This window comes from Rosa chinensis, chromosome 6 (genome assembly GCF_002994745.2).
Source record: "Rosa chinensis cultivar Old Blush chromosome 6, RchiOBHm-V2, whole genome shotgun sequence".
In the NCBI taxonomy this organism is placed as follows: Eukaryota; Viridiplantae; Streptophyta; class Magnoliopsida; order Rosales; family Rosaceae; genus Rosa; species Rosa chinensis.
The window spans coordinates 49,429,894-49,442,922 of NC_037093.1; the positions used below are offsets into that span (position 1 = coordinate 49,429,894).

Genomic DNA, 13,029 nt, shown 5'->3' on the forward strand with positions numbered 1-13,029 from the left:
TAGCAATTTTTCTTTTCCTGATAGCGTTGTTGTGCTTCCATGGATACCACTTACAACAGTTGCTGTGGCTCTTAGGCTCATGGAGTTTGATATATGTGGCCATCGTAAACATGCTACAGAAGAAGCTGGAGACTCAGAAGAACAAGGAATCTGAGAATTTTATAGTAAGTAATATCATATAATTTATTTTAGAAAATTATCCGGAATGGGTATAATGAGGAGGAATGAATCACTTGGTTAGTGCATGCAGATGTTGTGTTCCCTAATCAAGTAATCAGTAATTTTCTCCAAGCCATATATTAAGCATTCAAGTTTTGTCAATAAAAGATAGATGTGTGTGTACACTTGAAGTGGAAATATTGAAATTAGGCAACTGTGATCAACTGCGATATATTTGATATCCATATACTTATTTGTTGGTCAGTGATCCTGATCAACTGTATTAAATAGTTTCAAGGTGCATAAGTGAAAAGAGGGGTGGAGATTTTAATTATGGTTTTAATAGACGTCTAGAGAGAGATATATCTATTTGAGTAAAATAATAAGGGATGTTGATTGGACTTTGGGTATGGTATAAGCACAAGGCTGAGAAAGAAAAAAGAACAAAGAAAACAATTAATCACAAGGTCGTAAGAACTTACATCCTTCTTTGTTTGCAGTGTGTTAAAATTACCTATGTGTACCTACATGTGCTAGAACGAGCATAATTAGCTATAATGAGCCACGCTCATTGTACCGCCGGAGGTACCGAATCTCACCAAGGGGATGACCTGCGAAGTCACGGCCAGGCGGGCTACCGCTCGAGCCCCGGACCGCCCCCAGATCACCGCTGACGCGCCGCCACCCGCCGCGTCAAGATAGCATCAGAAGCCCCTGACGCTGGGAATCGAAGCACATCAGTCCCACATCGGAAACAAGAAGAAGATCAACCCCTTCCTCGCCTATAAAAGGTTCTCTCCTCTCTCCTCATTAATTACGCAATTACTACTCATTTATTGTTATGCTGCGCATATACAGTGACTGACTTAGGCATCGGAGAAGTGAAGACCGCCCAACGCGGTCTCCCTCTGACGCCATGTCATTCGTATTGCAGTAAGAGGAATCACCTAATCCTAGGAGTAGCGATCCGCCCACCGGACCCGCGTTAAGCAAGGAATCGGCTACCGCCGGACTTGAGCATTAACATTGGCGCCATCTGTGGGAACCCTTGAACAAAAGGTCATCCCGCCACAATCACCATGACTAACGACAGTGGGGAAAACGCTGAAGAGCAGGCAGATCAGTCCGCCATTCCCCAACCTACCAACCCAGCGGTAGGCGTCAACCGCGCGTTATTCACCACCCCGGTCAACCCTGGCGATGAGACAAACCTAGGTAGCAGCCGCCCGCCAGGCCAAGACCTCGCCTCCTTGTACGAGCTGGCACTGGCGGATCTTCACAAGGCAAACAGATAATGTGAACAAGAGCGCAAGGAAAAGGCTGAAGCCCAGAGGCAGGTGGCCACCCTGGTGTCCCGCTTCGACGAGCTAAAGAAAGCGCTGGAGGCAACCGCCAACCCGGCACGAAGTGAACAGTCACGAAGCACCAGGCATAGCTGACCCGGCACAGGAGCATTGATGCCAGCACCGGTCATACACATGCAAGTCCCGCTACACCCACCAGAGCTAGCGGTAATGGGACCCCCCATGCACCCCAGCCAATGTTGGAACAGGAGGCGGAGTCATCACTGCGCACCCACCGCTCGAGACCTAGGGCGAGAACAGAGGGAGACCTGCCCGCTCCCGGGTGAGGATCAGTTCAGCGGAGTACCCGCCTAGATCCCGCCGGCGACGCAACCGCTCAAATACTGGAGAGGATGCAGCAGTTGGAACAAAGGTTAATCCGGGCGGAATCGGGTACCCCGGCAGCAGCTTCAAACCCGCTTTTCGCGGCCAGGCCAGGACCATTTACCGCTGCAATTTTGCTAGCCGTCAGACCGGCGTATGCAAAGACCCCTAAAATGTCACATTACAGCGGTAAGACGGATCCCTTCGTCCATATGGACACCTTCAAGAAGGTCACCAACAACAAGGGATTCGATGACGCCACCCTATGCCACTTGTTCAGTGAAACGCTGGACAATGAGGCAATGAATTGGTTCTTCGAATGCCCGCCGGGATCCATTGACTCATTTCAGGCATTATCGCATGCTTTCCTTTCTCGGTTCATCCTACTGTCCGCCGGGCACCACAACACAAGCCAACTGTTCAACGTCAAGCAGGGTACGAAGGAGACACTGAAGGCTTTCGTCACAAGGTGGCGAGCGGCAGCATCTCAGTGCCGTGATCTCGATAAAACAATGGCTTCGGCGGCTTTTAAGCAGGGACTTCTCAAAGGGCCATTTCTATATCACCTCAACTACAATCATCCAAATGCGGTATACGACCACCTCATGAGTGAGGCGGTTATTCATGCCCAAGCAGAATTCATCACATATGGGGAGGCCCCACCGCCACCAGCGGCATTGGCAAAATCGACACAACCCTCCTCCAGTCAGCAAGGGACCGCTAATAAAACCTCCACACCGCCAACTGACAAGAAGAGGGAATGGGAGCAGGGTCAGTACCAAAACAAGCGGCAAAAGGATCAGCACTACAAGGGAAACTGCCCATCCCATGGGGACAACCGCAACAAACATGCGGAGTCTTCCCAGCGGTATGCGGTATTTACAGTCCTCACGGCTTTACATGAAGAAATATACAATCAGTGCAAGGATCAGATCCCACTGCCGTCCCCGGGAAAATACCCAAAAACAGGAAAGCCAAGGAACACCGGCAGGTGGTGCAAATACCACAAGGACAGCGGTCACAATACCAACAGCTGCAACGCCCTCAAAACGGCCATCGAGACCTTATACCGGGACAGCAAGCTTGAGCAGTTCAAGGTACGCCAGCCGCCATCTGTGATTGCCGATATTGAGCCCATGGGCCGCATCAACACAATCGACGGAGGTGCTCCAATCACTAGCATGTCTCACAGAGCTAGAAAGCGTTATGCTCGAGCTAATTACCCAAAGGAAGTCTGCAACATTCGCTACGAAAGATCCGCCAAACTCCCAAGGTCTGGTTGGGAGCCCATTACCTTCTCGGAGGAGGAGGAACGCGGAGTACATCTGCCCCACGACGATCCTTTCTTGATTGACGCTATTCTGGGCAAAATGTCAGTGGGAAGAATCCTGGTTGATAGCGGCTCCGCTGTCAACGTTATATTCGGCGGTTGTTACAACAACCTTAAGAGAAACAGAAAATTGCTCCAAGACCATGAACCACTGCTCAGCTTCTCCGGCGACGTCACGCAACCGCTGGGTTCTGACTATATGCGGCTCGTTATGGGCACTAGTCCATGTATGGCTGAGATACATACGGAGTTCATAGTTGTCGATTGTTCGAGTTCATACAACGCCATTATTGGTCGGCCAGCGCTCAACAAACTCAAGTGCATCATCGCCGGGTACATGCTGCTCATGAAATTCCCCGCACCCAACCGCACAGGATGTGTTAGGGGAAGTCAGCAATTGGCACGCGAGTGTTATTCTACTACCATGGCACAATCGGCCCGCCGCCACGAGATCCTAGCGGTAGGCAGTCAGGCACCGCCACCAAACATTTTTGAGGACCCCAGGGAGGATGAAAAGTACGTAAGGAAGGAGCAGGTCAACCCAGAAACATCACTGAGGGTTGTCAGCATCTCGGACGAGCACCTTGAGCGGACGGTCCGGATAGGGGCTCAATTGGACCCAGAGCTGGTGGCGGAGCTTACCCAGTTCCTACGTGACAACGCTACGGTCTTTGCCTGGTCATATGCAGACATGCCAGGTATCTCCCCTGAAATCATCTCACACAAGTTGAGCATCAAACCATCCTTCTACCCTATCAAACAGAAGCGCAGAGCCTTCGACGAAGAAAAGTACCGCGCTATCAGAGAGGAGGTTGCCAAGCTCCAGGGCATTGGGTTCATCCGCCAGGTCATCTATCCCTAGTGGATTTCCAATCTGGATATGGTCAAGAAGGCTAGCGGCAAGTGGAGGATGTGCGTCGACTTCAAAAACCTTAACAAGGCATGCCCGAAAGATAGCTTCCCGTTACCTCACATCGATCAACTCGTCGACGCAACCGCTGGACACGAGCTTCTCAGCATGATGGATGCTTTCTCCGGTTATAACCAGATCAAGATGCATCCCGACGACCAGGAATGCACCACCTTCACCACCGACAAAGGCCTGTATTGTTACAATGTGATGCCTTTCGGTTTGAAGAACGCAGGGGCAACTTATCAGCGGCTGATGAACGCCATGTTCGCGGAACATCTGGGCAAGATAATCGAGGTCTACGTAGACGACATGTTGGTCAAAAGTATAAAAGCTAGCGGACATGTGGCAAATCTGAAAATCATAATAACCATCCTCTTGGCCTACGGCATGCGCCTTAACCAGGAGAAATGTTTCTTTGGCGTCACCGCCAGCAAATTTCTGGGATATCTTGTTAGTGAACGGGGCATCGAGGCCAACCCTGACAAGGTACAGGCCATCCTCAACCTGAAGGACCCGGAATGGAAGGTGCACGTCCAAGGCCTCCAGGGCAAGCTAACCGCCCTGTCTCGATTCATCTCCAGACTGACCGACAGGTGTGCCCCATTTTTCAAAGTCCTCAAAACAACCCACAAGAAGGTCATCGACTGGAACCCAGAGTGCCAGGCGGCATTCCAAGGCCTGAAGGAATACCTGGCGGCAGTACCGCTCCTTTCCATCCCTGTCCAAAGAGAAACACTGTACATTTACCTAGCGGTATCTCAGTCAGCGGTTAGCTGCGCTATCGTCCGGCGGGAGGGCCAGGACGAGCTCCCAGTTTTCTATGCTGGAAGAGGCATGAATGGAGCGGAGGCACGGTATCCTCCATTGGAGCAGCTTGCTCTCACACTCATCGTTGCCGCCAGACGCCTTCGCCAGTACTTCCAAGCCCATACAATACATGTGCTAACCAATCAACTGCTGAGACAAGTTATGCAGAACCCTGAACATTCGGGGCTCCTCAGCAAGTGGGCCATTGAGCTCAGCGAGTTTGACATTGATTACAAACCACGAACCGCCATGAAGGGTCAAGCGGTGGCAAACTTCATTGCTGAGCTCACCGAGCGTCAGCCCGAAACCAAGATCGATATACCGCTCGGAACAGAAATTTTTACGGCTGTGGAGCCGGCACCCCAACAATTAGACTGGAACCTACACGTCGATGGTTCCGCTTCAGCCAAGGCCAGCGGAGCCAGAATTATCTTGACAGGACCAGGGGGCTTAGCGTCGAGTATGCGTTGAAATTCAACTTCAAAGCTTCTAACAACATGACGGAATATGAGGCACTCATTGCCGGCCTACTCCTCGCCATTGATTCAGGAGCCGACAGTGTCAACATCTTCAGCGACTCTCAGTTGGTCGTTAACCAGGTCAACGACACCTTCCAGGCCAAGGATCAGCAGTTAGCGGCATACTTAGGGTACACCAAAATGCTGCTAAAAAAATTCAAGTTCCACACCATCACACAAATACCCAGGGAAAAGAACCCCAGGGCTGATTCACTGGCAAGACTGGCAACCGCCCAACCACACCAGAGCCCAGCAGACACAAGGGTAGAATCCCTGGACAGGCCAAGTATCACCAAAACCCTGGCGGAGATCTTTAGCATTGAGGCCAATCCTAGTTGGATGGACGAGATTATCCAATACAAGCGCAACTGGACATTGCCAGAGGACAAGATCAAAGCGCGGCAGCTCCAGCGGAGAGCAACCCGTTACAACATGCAGAGCGGCAAACTTTACCGCCAGGGATTCACACACCCCAACCTTCGTTGTCTAACCCCAGAGGAGGGAAAGGTCGTGCTGGCAACAATACATGGCGGGGAATGCGGAAATCACTCAGGCGCCAGGTCTTTGGCCAATCGCACAATGCGGCAAGGCTACTTTTGGCCTACGCTTGGTGATGACGCCCGGCGGATATCAAGATCCTGTCACAAATGCCAACAATTTGCAGACTTTCCACACGCTCCTCCGGGACCTCTGTCGGTTATCGTCAGCCCCTGGATTCACTCAACGTGGGGCCTCAACTTGATGGGAAAATTCCAAACCGCCAAAGGTCAATTCAAATACATCATTCTCGCCATTGACTACAGCAGCAAGTGGATAGAGGCAGAGCCACTAACGGCAATAACTACCACCAAGGTAATCCACTTCCTCTGGAAGAACATCTACTGCCGCTACGGTGTCCAGCATGCAATCATCACAGATAACGGCACACAGTTCAACAATAAGGAACTCATCTCTTTCACCGCCAATCTGGGCACCAAGATGCGTTTTGCATCGGTCGCCCATCCCCAAACCAACGGCCAGGTCGAGGCGGCAAACAAGATAATCAAGAAACTATTGCAGAAGCGGCTCGATGAGGCAAAGGGTTTGTGGGCGGAGAAGCTCCCGGAGGTTCTGTGGGCCATCAGAACAACCCCAACCTCCGCTACAGGTGAAACCCCCTTTTGTATGATGTTTGGGACCGAGGCTGTCCTGCCTATCGAGGTAATCCAACCAACCGCTAGGGTCGAGGGTTACTGCCCCGAGACCAACAGCGACGGCGTTAACCTCAACAAGGATTTACTAGAGGAAAAGCGAGACGCAGCCCATTTGTGCAATCTCCAGAATAAGCGGCGGATATCACGTTTCTACAACGCCAGGGTTAAGGCCCGCAACCTCCAACTGGGGGACTAGGTAATGAAAGAAGTTATACCCCCGCCAACGAAACTCCGCCCAACTTGAGAAGGTCCATACAAAATTGTAGAGGTCGTTAGCCCGGGCACCTTCTACTTAATGGACAAGGATGGCATCACAACGACCCACCCTTGGAATACCGAACACCTTCGGTATTATTACAAATAGGCATACTGCTACCCAAGAGCATCTTGACTTAGCTAAATTTTTGTTCAATATTTAGCTATAGGAAGCTACCCAACGGGTACGACCCTGCTTTTGTAAACGCTGTTCAGACAGCTATCAATGAAACGAGGAATTATTCAAACCATTGTTACCAAGTCTAGCACTGAGGGCAACTGGCAACGCCAGTCAGCGGACTACGTCGGCTACATTGTGCACTTGGACCAATTTTAATTCCTTTAATGTTTCATTCATGACCAAAAGCAAGTATCAAGACTTCTAGCGGCACACACATTATCACAAACAAAAAGAAACACTTGGAATTTGGGTGCCAACAAATTTCATTCATCTCAAAACAGAATTACATCATTATGCCTCAATGGCTATACAAAAAAAACTTTCCTACTATTTAGGGGTTGACAGGGTTGGCGGGATCAGCAGGGTTGGTTGGGTCGACCCCGCTACCTTTAGCAGTTCCACCGGCGGCCTGCGGAGGATGGGAGCTGCTCGTCTGGTCGGACCCTCGGGCCGTGGGACTGGGAGTCTCTATCGTGCCATCCGCCCGGGTGTGGGCCACCAAGAACCCAGCGCGGGACGCCTCCGACTGCGTAGGCATCCGCTGGGAGTCACCTTCTGGAGGCTCGCCACTCTCCCCGCTACCAGAGCAGACTCCGGGACCAGGTGCGGCAGCTGGAGAGGTACTTGTTGTCGGCGACGCTTCCTTACTCGGCTGCACCACCGGCATTGCAGCTTTCGCCCAGTCAATGGCGCCCCTCTGCCTCAACATCTCTACATTGGCCAGGGCACCGGCCTTAGCTGCCTCGTTGAGCGCCTTCTTGTGCTCCGTCGAATGCTTGAACGATTCAACAGCGGCAGCCGCAGCACGGCTTCCCTCAACCTCCAGGCGAGCGACTTCACCCTCCAGCCGCTTGATTTCAGATTGTTTAGCGGCGGACTCCCGCTGAAGGATCTCAATTTTCTTCTCCTTCGCAGTCACCCGGTCCCGCACCACAGACATGTCCTGCTCCATCTTGGCGTACCGCTCATTCTGATCCAGGTGCCGCTCAATGGCAACGTTCAGCTTGCCCCTGGCATCCTCCGCATCGCAGTCGGCCTTTGTCAGACGCCGCTCGACGTTAGCCAACTTCTCCTGGGTCTTCCCCAAGTCCCTCTGGAGGCCCGCCACTTCCTCCCTCAGCTCCTACTCAACCAGGGGCTGCTTGGACGCCGCCTGGAACATCTCGTGAAGCCCGACGGCGACGTGCCCAAAGGCTGTGCTGAAGGGCGACTCGCTGACGGCGGTCGACCGAACGATTCCCTCCAGGCCGCCGAACCCCAGCCGCTCGCAGAGGTGATACAGGAAGTCCCGCTCACCGTCGTTGAGGAACTCGGCGTAGGCAGCAAACGAATCCAGATCGCTCGAACCCACCTCTTTCGTCACGTCCGCGACAGCCCCGGGAGGAGCCTGCCCCGACTTCTTGGGCTGCTCTCGGGCCCCCGTTACCTCCACTTCCTCCTCTTCCCCACCAGAGACCGGCTAGCGGTGTTTTCGCTGGAGCACCCGCGTGCTCCCAACAACAGCTGGCCTTGAACCCCCCGCCAGCGGCGCCAACCCCGCTATGGTGACACCCTCGGTTGGGCGCACCGTTTTCTGCGCCACGCCGCCCCGAAGGGCCGGCGCCCTCTCTTTCCTCGGTGCCGCTTCACTCGCCCCGCCGGTCCCTTCCTGGACGGCGGGCAGCCCATCACCACCAAGATGGGAGTGGTGTGGCATTGGCAGCACCACAGGAACCTCTGACTGGCTCAGCGCCAGTGTCTCTGGATCCACCACCGTCTTTTGTGCCACCATCCCGGAATCATACATGGCTTCAAGGAAGTTGTCAATTTCAGCGCGGTCCATGGCTTTTGAAAAGGCGTCGCGGCTAGCCTTGTTTCCCGACGGAGTCTCTGCAAAAGTTAGTGGCAGGCCAGTTAGCATGGGACAACCTCACCAAAGGTACGGTACAGCTAAGATTACTTACCAACGGCGCGCGTCAATTGTTGAGCTACCAGCAACTCCCACCCGCTAAGTAGACGGAAGTCCAGCAAGTTGCGGTTCCGCCAGCAACCTCTGATGCGTGCTACCCGGCACTCTTCCTCACGAGTTAAGTTGTACTGCAACCCCGCTGCACAAACAGGTCATCAGTAGAGTACACAAAAAAAAAAAAAAAACAGAAACCACGTCAGTCATGTTCAGCGGAAACAACAAACAACCTCGGATGGGCTGAAATTCTGACTTAATTCTAAACGACGGCTCCCCCTATTTAGCCCCCGCCTGGTACTCCCATCCCGCTGTGGCAATGCAAAACGAGCCCCGCCAGTACGACATTGAGTCCCGCAGGTTTTCAATCAGCTTGGGCGCTCCTTGCCGAAGGCTGAGGTTTATTTGCCCTCTACAACCCTGGCGCTTCACGTACACCAATTCATAGAAATGCAACACCTCCGCCACGGTCGGTCCTTCGCAGCCAGACAACCGCCACAACGAGTTCAGCGACAGCAGTAACCGCCACATGTTGGGGCACACTTGCCCAAAGACGATGCCGAACTCGCACAGCAGAATCTGAAGGTTGGGCACCAGCGGGAGGGTCACTCCCTCGCGGAATATGGCCTCGTGCACCGCGGCATGGCCTACTGGCAGAATCGAAGCTTTCTCCTCTACCGACGGCGGATGCAGCTTCACCGTGCCGGGCAACCGGAACACCCGCTTCAGCCTATTGACGGCAACCGCTGTCATCCCACTTCCCGCCTCGTCAACGGGGGTGCCGTCCTCGAACACCCACGCAGACTCGGTATCCTCCCCCGTTCCACCTCCCCCGCCAGCGGAACCGCTAGTGGCACTATTACTTTCTAGCCGTTCTTCGTGCAAGGTGTGCGCAGCAGCAGCCTCCCCCTCCGAACGCGACGCACGACCCATATCTACGTCCCACGGAATGGTCTGTAGCGGCTCGACTTCTAGCGGTTCTGGCAGTGAGGTTCCTGCACGGGCAGACGGACGCAACGAGTCAATAAAATTCCTATTTGCCGCGCTGAACGACACTTCAGATCCGGAATCCTCACTGCTCGAGATCTCTATGATATCGGCCATCCCAAAACCCTAAAACCCAAATCAGTTAGCTCACACAGGATCTAACCTCTCCCTATATCAGTTAGTGCCCAAGAACATCAACAATACTCAACCCAGAAAATGCCAAAACAAGAACAAACCGACTAAAACCCAGATTCAACCATCTAGAAAAGCCCTAATTGTCAATCACAACCACCCTTCCCCAAACTCACTCACACCCTCACAAAACGTCGACAAAGAGCATATCACAGAAAAACCCAGAAATCCAACCACGCAGACACCCAATCAAACAGGAAAAAGGCCAGATTACCAACCTTGACAGTGGAGCCTCTGACGGCAGTGTGCACACTACTCTTCGCAGCCGGAAATCGTCTGTTTGTCCACGTACAAGAACTCGCCGATATCGCCTCGCCTTTCTTCTCCGATCTCAAACACAGAACACTTGAAGACGACGAGGGCACAGTTCGAAGTTTAGAGCAGTGCCAAATATGCGCCCTTCCCCCCCTTTTATGTCAACGTCAAACAATCCCACGTTGTCCGTTTAAAAAACGACATCGACTGCCAGCAGTACGCGTGTCCAACAGCTGCAATTACTCTCCGGATTAACCGAGGCGTCGCCTCGGTTACGTAATCCATCATTACTCGACATTAATGGCGAGGAGACAGCTCGATGAGGGAGACACGCCTCCGCACGCTAACCCTTTAGGGGCTTGCCACGTGTCCACCACCATTAGGCGAAGCGTCCGACAGAAGCCACAACTTTTGGGTAAAAGGCTCCAAGTATCGAAGTCCGCTGAGCGAAACCCCGCTAGCAGAACTTCTCACTTGTCAGGCTCCAAGTATCGAAGCCCGCTGAGCGAAACCCCGCTAGCGGAACTTCTCTCTTGTCATCCTCCAAGTATCGAAGTCCGCTGAGCGAAACCCCACTAGCAGAACTTCTCGCTTGTCACCCTCCAAGTATCGAAGTCCGCTGAGCGAAACCCCGCTAGCGGAACTTCTCGCTTGTCATCCTCCAAGTGTCGAAGTCCGCTGAGCGAATTCCCGCTAGACTTCCACTTGACAAAAACAACCTCGGCTATACATGGCACTGCCGGCAGAGCCCTCTCCATCTTGCAAACCCCATGCATTGCTGAGCGCAGTTCCGCTCAGTTACCACGGCCGAACAGGTCTACCCGACTCTGTTTTCCTGCTGCATCTAGCGGGGGGTATCCGCCAGCGGCGGATCCCGAGGCTACTCCTCATTCTGACAACTACCGCCGCGCGGCGTCACGGTCAGATCGTCCCTACGGGACACGGGGACTTGTCAAGTCTATCTATGGTTGCTCAGTAAATCTATGGTTGACAACGCACTGACGCTAATTATGCTGTTGCAAGTCTAGCGAAAGTAACGCTTCACACCGCTGATCAACTCCCCAACCAAAATTGCCCTCCTTGACTGGGGACTTGGGGGACTTGTACCTACATGTGCTAGAACGAGCATAATTAGCTATAATGAGCCACGCTCATTGTACCGCCGGAGGTACCGAATCTCACTAAGGGGATGACCACGCTCATTGTCACGGCCAAGCGGGCTACCGCTCGAGCCTCGGACCTCCCCCAAATCACCACTGACGCGCCGCGTCAAGATAGCATCAGAAGCCCCTGATGCTGGGAATCGAAGCACATCAGTCCCACATCGAAAACAAGAAGAAGATCAACCCCTTCCTCGCCTATAAAAGGTTCTCTCCTCTCTCCTCATTAATTACGCAATTACTACTCATTTATTGTTATGCTGCACATATACAGTGACTGACTTAGGCATCGGAGAAGTGAAGACCGCCCAACGCGGTCTCCCTCTGACGCCCTGTCTATCGTATTGCAGTAACAGGAATCACCTAATCCTAGGAGTAGCGATCAGCCCACCGGACCCGCATTAAGCAAGGAATCGGCTACCGCCGGACTTGAGCATTAACACTATGTATTGATTGTTCATCTTATATTTTGTTCTCTTTTACACTTGGCACATGATTTTGACAAAATACTTTATATTTCCAGAAAATATGAGGAGATCTGTGCACTCCTGGTTGAAGAATTTTGTTACATTACTTATAGGGTCCCTTATTGATAACACATGTTTTAAGGAAAGATGTAAGACTTTATCCTACTTTGAGTGAACTGTGGGATTTTACCCAATGATTGTGACTTACATATTGTTTTATACATTTCTAGTGGGCAGTAAAGGCGCGCAAATCATATAGCCAAAATGATATTGACGAGGTGTGCATTGAAGTGGCTGATTATATACAGAGTTTGGTGTAAGACTTTTGGCTTCCATGATTTTGAGTAAGGCTAGTTTTTGCTTTGAAGCAAAGTTTGGTGTAGAACGTATGTTTGTAGTTGGTTGCTAATATGTTTCTAAGCTAGCCTTTGTAGGTTTTGGGTTTTATTTTGTGAATCATGTTGAATCATGAATTTGGAAAGAAAATTAATGGAAAGCTCCAATTTTTGGGTGATGAGAAATGTATTTCTTTTTCCAGCAACTAGATGAAATCAATGTCCTATGATTATCAATATATCGAATTGTAACTCAAAACTGATGTAATCAAAACTACTGCACATCGATTTCTCGATTTCTAATCACCAAACCGTAATCTATTATGAACATACAAATCACCTACCATGGAGCAAACCGATGTGTGGTCAAAAGGTGAACATCGGTTTTGGAAAGCAAAAACGATGTCTTCAATGAACTAACACATCAGTTTGAATAAAAATAGCCGACGTACATAATACCATTGAACATCGGTTTATTTAATTGGAAACGATGTTCTGTCTTAAAGGAAACATCATTTCTGGATAAAAAAACGATGTAGGATAAAGATACAGACATCGTTCCTAGGAAAATAATGTGGCAACCTACATGTAAAAATGGCCACGAACAAACAATACTCATGGGAACTGATGTCTACAAGTGTACTGGACATCGCTTCTGGAATAGAAAT

General features: G+C 51.5%; 1 long non-coding RNA gene across 1 annotated transcript; it reads left to right on the plus strand.

Moving 5' to 3' along the window:
* Positions 1–12,436, plus strand: LOC112174637. Its single transcript, XR_002926110.2, has 3 exons — positions 1–164; positions 12,083–12,175; positions 12,257–12,436. It is a non-coding gene; the product is annotated as an uncharacterized LOC112174637 (long non-coding RNA).
* Positions 12,437–13,029: the final 593 nt, after the last annotated feature.